This window comes from Mastigoproctus giganteus, chromosome 8, assembly GCF_048544385.1.
Source record: "Mastigoproctus giganteus isolate SK-2022 chromosome 8, ASM4854438v1, whole genome shotgun sequence".
Taxonomy (NCBI): domain Eukaryota; kingdom Metazoa; phylum Arthropoda; class Arachnida; order Uropygi; family Thelyphonidae; genus Mastigoproctus; species Mastigoproctus giganteus.
In genome coordinates this window covers 171,365,103-171,372,453 of record NC_143582.1, presented here as the reverse complement: position 1 = coordinate 171,372,453, position 7,351 = coordinate 171,365,103, and the positions used below count along the sequence as shown (strand labels likewise).

General features: G+C 33.5%; 1 protein-coding gene across 3 annotated transcripts in view; it reads left to right on the top strand.

Moving 5' to 3' along the window:
• Positions 1 to 269: 269 nt before the first annotated feature.
• SCCRO4 (DCN1-like protein SCCRO4) overlaps positions 270 to 7,351 on the top strand; it is a 240,956-nt gene continuing 233,874 nt past the window's right edge. The window contains exon 1 of one of the 3 annotated variants that reach the window (XM_090379057.1): positions 270 to 347. The gene's annotated coding sequence lies outside the window, so the exon portion shown is untranslated. The other 2 variants (XM_090379058.1, XM_090379059.1) reach the window with 2 other exon arrangements.

Genomic DNA, 7,351 nt, shown 5'->3' with positions numbered 1-7,351 from the left:
TACAAATCAATGATGTCCAACAAACAAAATCACATGCACTGTGTAGCGCCTTCCTCTTCCGGTTATAGGAAAAGGTGATGTGCAAGAATGTTTTCATAAAGTTTTAAATAGAAATATTTCCGTTCATTATATAAAAGATGAGTTAATTTTTATTATTTATTATATAAATTATAATCAGCTATATTTTTTTATTGTTTTAAAGACAGTTGTTTTAAAAACGTTTCTTCTTTGCCGTTTGGATTTGCTCACATAGTAGTTACCGCCCGAGTATGAACAGTGCGCGTGAGATGTGTTAGTGGGATAAACTGTTTGGAAGAACGTCGGTGTTCGATAACGGGTGTGTTGATGTATGTGTGCCGTCGAAATGTGTCGTTAAATATGTTCTGCTTTTGCTCTTTCTTAAGTTAGAATTGTATTGATGAATGGGGTATGAGTTTAATTATTCTTCCTGATTTTTATATGGTATCACGGATTGCAGTCTCTTATCGGTATTAGAATTAAGTTTATTAACCTGATTAATGTTGTACTTAAATTAGATGCCTTCGACCAAAATAAAATATTCGATAAAACTAATAGTCTAGAAAGGTGTGGGCGAGCTTACGACGCATGCATTCATTACAGGGAACGCGATATCCGAGTCTAGCCGATTGGCCGTCTGTTCTCCGCATCCGTTTCAATAGATGTATGCATAGCTGTCCTGTTGTCGTTACTTAGGCGTAGACTCTAGACGACCTTGGATTTTCAGGAACATCAAATTCTTGGTGTACCTTCTGTATAATCAACTGGTAGGCTTAGTTAAACGCTGAAAGTCGAAATTGCATGTTTCATGGGCTTGCAATTTAGCTCAGCTGAATGAGGCGTTAATATGTTTAGCGTTATCCTGTGCTGCAGACGAAACGTGTATTTCAATCGCTTCCATGACTGTCAATAAATATGTATATCAAATAATGATCGTTGTTATTCTTATACATGCAATTTAATAGCTGTGCAGTGCTTTATTATGCAAGTAATTCTAAAATTAGGATTAACTAGTACATATAAGAATGCCAGCTTTGAGCTTTTACAAATATTCGATTATTTCAGCAAAACTTGCATCGTATTGTCACTTTAATTGCAGCATTGGGGCTTTTAAAATGTATTCGGTTAGATTCAGTACAGCTTAACTGACTTAACAGCTCCCGACTTAATACTATTAAAATAGGCCCTTTTATGTATGTACTATGTATGGATTTGAGAAAGTTGACGCTGGGCTTAAAATTCTCTAAATTGTAATTTTTAAGGCAATGTAAAAGATGTATTCCAAAAAAATAATTATAATCAAGAATTATTAATTTGGAGTTAACTGTGAATGGTTGCTATTTGATGCAGCATTTAGATTAGTCTGGAAGAAGCGTGATTACAGTAGCCAATTCAGAAGAATAGATCCTATGAAATTTAGTTCAATATATCATATTCTGTGCATGTAAACATGGTAATATCCTTGCAGTCTGCCTTGTAAATAAATTATCCTATGTAATTGACCTGGGATATAAAGTGGGGAAAATTTTTTGATTAATACAAAAGCATTAATGGTAAAGCCATAATGCAAAATGGAAGTTATGGACAGAAGATATACTGCTGAAATGAAAGAAGCCCAGTTTTTTTGTGATATAGAAAAATTGGTTACTTTAAAATGAATTTAAGATAGATGCTAACTGATTGATCATTTTTTTTTTTTTGGGCACTGTAGCAAACTTTGATATGATACTTATGCAGTGTAAAAATTTATAGCACACACACACACACACACGCTATATAGCAGTGGTCCTTAAATTTTGTCAACAGTGGCAACCATGGATTTAAGTTACTTTGCAGTAACTTAAATCCATCATTCAGTCTATGAATGATTATTGCCATTAATCTGAACGAATAGCTCCTTTTTGGAATCTTTTTAATTCACTGGTAATTGTCCCCCCCCCCCAGCTGTTTACATTCTGTCTATCCATTAAAGTTTTACTAAAATTTAGATACAGTATCAAAATTGTTTCTAGCATCTAAATAATTAATAAAATCATCATAGTAATTATCCAGATTGTTAGGCAAGCTGCTCCATTTACAAACCCATGCTGTCATCCCTTTAAGATTTCATTTTTGTAAAGATGTTTCTTTATTGCACATTTAATTACTGGTTCCATTATCAATATGGAAGACCAACTGATCTGTAGTTACTCCCTTATGAACGAGTGAGACATTTTCCACAGCTGATAGAGCATGTTTTAAAATACACAAGGGAAACATGCATTCACAGCTGATAGTACCATTTCATTTGTTATGGAATTTTTGTTCAGATATGAGATTACTTTTTTTGGAAATAAAAGTATGACGATACCAGATATAGTGAATAAGTGGGTGTGGCAGTACTTCATACCCACACCGATGCAATTTCAGTAATTGTGACTATGTGCAGGGGGCAGCATTGACTTGAAGCAGGACATCTTTGTCAGCATTCCCTTCCTTTTAGACTTTCCAGCATCTTTTATTGGCATAATAGGTTAGCACTGTGTAGTATACTCTTGTTACAGTTTGACATGTTGGAATGTATGACATCCTTGTAGATAGCACAGTTAATATAATTACCATCCTCCTCAAACTGGATGGAAAAGACCAGTTTGAAATGCCATTGGTTACACAAGGAATTTTTATAACGTGGCTGGGTTAGTCTGTCTCAGGCAAGGGTAGTATGGTTTTCCCACCAGAAACTTGGTTTTTTTGTTCAGCATACAGCAAATCGACCATATGCACGCATATTTTACAGACATGTTATATACCGTGCAATATGGCCTCAGATGCCAATGTGCCTAAAAAAACCAACATACACTTAAATTATTATTCCTTTGGAATCCCAAAAGATTGCTGCCATCACATTTTCAATAAATAGAACTGCCCCCTCACTGTTCTCTGGAAGTAGTGAACACAGGTTTCATTGTTTGGACTGCTATTTCAACCCAGGCTTATAGTGGTGGTTCCATATTGTTTCCTTTATTACAAATATTACCAAAAATCTGATTGCTATAATATGCTAAAAGTTCTGAGGAAGTCTTGTACTGAGATTTTTTTTTTATGTCAGAAGCAGTGGGACCTGTTTGCACACACCTTTGATAAATCCAGTTCCTTTGTCATGAATGTTTTGCGCCCATTCATGTGAAATTCTTATGGTCTATACTATTTTGTACACCAATAATCATCAATCTAGCACCACCATATCATTTGTTTCATATTTGTTGTCCCCCAACCCACTTGTTTGAAGCCTGCTCCCCCCCCCCCTTTTTTTTTTTTTTTTTTACCGTGAAGCAGATATGCCCAAAGTAAGAGTATTTATTGACATGGATTTCTTTGAGCTTTAAACTCCTTTCTGCTGCTATCTTATGATATTCAAATTTAACCATTATTTTGAAGGAAAATGTTTGCTTAAATGTTTTTTTCAAGCAAAAAGTAATGAAGTTAGTTCATAACTTGTATTTTTATATTTGTTTATATAAAGGACCAAATAACCAAAAAGATTATATTCACAGTTTTGTTATTATTTCTATCCAAGTACTGGACCTTTTATGGAAGGGTCTGGAAATCTGGCTACTAGTGGAATTGATCAATTTAGATGTGTGATAGTAGTTGGATGCCTGGTCTACATTGTTTGGACAGTAATCAATAGGCTAATAGCTAGTTGTTCTGCATACAGGCTGTCATTTCAAGATTAACTTTACTAGTGCACTGGTTTTTTGCGGTTCTTATTTTTTATTTATTTTTTTAACTTCGATTTTATAATAAACATGTCTAAAAGGCCTCTGTGTAATAGGATTTTGAAAACAACAGTTTGTACTGAAAGTAAAGAAAACAGTGGCAGTACTTATGAAATTAGAAAAGGTGTCTGTAAAATGATTAAGCGAAGGATTTTGGATAAGTACACCTACAGTTCATGATTTTAAGAAATAGATGGAATAGTTGCTTAGAATTTATGCTGTACCCTAAATTAATGGACATTGGAAAAACTTGACACCATTCAAATACTGCTGATGTGGACAAAGTGTACTTGAATGGATTAGGCTGCACTGGAATAAGATTGCTATTCTACTACTCCACCATCATAGGCAGACTGTTAAATGTGTCACTGCCAAAATTTAATTGCCAGCTAGGGGAGGAGAGAATATCATACTAAAAAGTCTTCTCTGGAACAGCCATTAGATGTTTTCCTAAATCGTATAGGAATATATCATAAAATATTATGATGAATGGTGAATATGAAATATAAAAATATTTCATATTCACCATTAGAAAGACATAATATGGCCCTAGCAGCTTGTGTGTCGTTAAACTCAACAACTGCCATTACATGTTAAACTTCATCTTTGTGATAAGATGAAAATACCCATGTTTATCTTGCACTTGTTTGCATTAAATTCATATAATGCCAACTTCCCAAAGCAGCTGATATTAATTGACCTCATACTATGATTTTGAACAGTCTGTTCATAATTTAACTCTGTTTTTAAATTCTTTATACAATTAACTTCTATCTATATATTAAGTTAATTATAAATGATGCATTAACTACTATCAGCACACCAAAACCACACAAATTGAAAAATTCAGCAGGTGATAAATGCAACTTCACAGCTGCTTGAGTGATATGGTTATCTCTAATTGATGTCCTGGAGGAAATGGGATTTTTTTTTTTTGGTTTTGGCCACTGTACCTGGTGGATCTGAATCATTTTGAATTCCAGAACAACAACAAACAGTTCAAGAATTGAAATGTGAAATTAGAGCTGTGGTGGAAGGAGTCTCTAAAGAAACGGCCTCAGTTATTCCAAACTTCGATTAGTATCTGTATAGTAGGATTGGATCTTCAGGAATCACATAGAATATTTTTGGTTAAATAATATACTCTTAAGTGTTTAATGATGCCATTGACTGTCTAATACATTAAAAAATATAGGCATTCAAAACTTTTGCATGCATCTTTCTTGAAAACCCCTTTAAACAAGTTCTGTGAACTTAGTTGCCTTGTGATAATTGAAAACAACCCACAACACTAAAAATGCTCTTAGTCCTTTGTTTGAGAAGTTTCGACACAGGGATCCTTAGTGTCACTCTCCTTGAAATCAAAATAAACAGTATCACACACTATTCCAAACACTAGAAATACATGTGGAACAATGTTCATCCCACAAATTCTTGCTCTGAGAATGTTGTCTGTTGAAAGGCAGTTAAAGGTTGCAATAAACAAGATTAAAGTATTTCATCAAGAAGTGGTTAACTTCTTAAGAAAATAAGCTTCCACATCATTTTAGCTGACATACAACTACAACTATGTTTTTTAAATCAAAAATCTTCCTTGTCATTCTCTCTGATCCTGGTTGAAAAATAAGTAACAGTTGTATTCTCATTTGGTTTCCCGTATTATAGCAAACCAATTGAGAATTACCACGCAGCAAACCTGTGAGATAATACACCTGGGGTAATTGTGCAGTCTGATATGAAGTTCTCTGAGCAGTGCAGACAGGCTGTAAGGAGAGCTCATGAGGTTTTGTCATGATATACAGGAATCTTGCTAGCAGGGATAAGAGGTGATATTATTCCATTGTATGAGGCAATGGTCAGGCCACACCTTAAGTACTGTATACAAGTCTGGAGGCCTCATTGTAGTATGGATGTAGAGCTGTTGGAATGGGTACAGAGGACAACGAGAATGGTAAGGAGAACAAAGTGGTTCTCTTTCCAAGAAAGGCTTCAGTGCAAGTTGCAGCAGAGACTAGGCAGCTGTAAGATGATCTGATAAAGACGTTTTAGGCTTTGAATAGCATGAGCAAAATCAGTGCTGATGGGATTCTGTCTATTACTCGCATTATTCATAAGAGGGGTCATAAATTGAAATTGAGGAAGGATGGTTGCAGAATAGATGTGTTGAGATTTGCCTTTATCCAACGGGTGGTTGATTGCTTGAAGCTTCCACCCATTGTTGTGGAAGCAGATAGTTTGAATAAATTCAAAGAACTAGACAAACTATTGAAGGGGATGGATAGGTAAAATGATTTTTTTTTTTTTTGGCCTTTTCTGTATAAACTTTCTTTCTCACATCATTTGTGAGAAAGAAACTATTAATACTAAATATTAAGTATTAATACTTAATACTAAACCAAATGAGAATACAACCCTTAAAAGCATGTGTGAAGATAGGAATAAACCTCCTGGAATTAATTACGTGAATATGCATGAAACATTATCAAACAATGTTTCATGCATATGAAACATCAAAGGAGATAAGATTGCTGGAATTTACATGGATTAATTTCATGCCTTCCTGGGGTAGTTACTTTTTTAGTGGAGCAAGCACTCCTTATCTAGTATTAACCTGTTAGTTGTGTAATAACTTATATTTAATATATTTTTTCCCAAAACTGATGAAAATGGTCGTTACACTGCATGTTGATGGTTGCCCATTTCTTTTTTTTTTTCTGGAAAAAGGTTATTTTTGTTAGTCTTGGAATATATCAGTGCTTAACTTTTTTTACCAGTGAATTTCATTAATTATTATATTGCAATGGATTGTTTATTGGGAAATTTAAGATAAAAATATTTTTTAAAAAATTACAAATTAAAAAAAAAATGTATTTTTGGATCCAGCAACCTTTTCTACTATGTGAGCTACATCAAAAGTTCTTGAAATTGGGATGTCAATTTTTTATAAGTGTATCTATACTGTACTACCTTAAATGTATTGGTTTTAAAATTGTTTTCTTATTATAAAAACACATCAAATAGGTACACCAAATTTGAAGTAAACCTACAAACTAAATCAGGCAAATAATTAAATTTCTGTCCACCATGATTGGCTATTCAATTGTGATCAACCATTTGCAAGCCATGTATAGATACTTTGTCACTTCCACTTTCAAAGTTTATGAAACTTAAGTGCACAAATTTTCGAAGTTATGCATTTAAACATGTATTTTTTATTATATATTATGTATATAAAAATTTAAAAGTATATGTATTTTACATTTTTATTTTTTTGGAAACTCCTCTGCAGTGTAGTACAACTGCTAAACAAAATTAGCTGCAAGATTGATCATGTTGCACCTTACAGATGCTTTTGTGCAACTACTCTGCAGAAACCATAATTTTAATGTATTAAAACTGCCTGTATTAGAGGATGGAAAAAGTTTGTTATTAACCTTGAATTCTATTAAAACTACCTGTACTTGTGAATGTTGAGAAAGTTTGCCCTCTGCCTTGAATCATTTTTTTTTTTTTTTTTTTCAGTGATTCTTTTTGTGATATATCTTTCAGGTGCATCACAACCACTGCCACTTTAA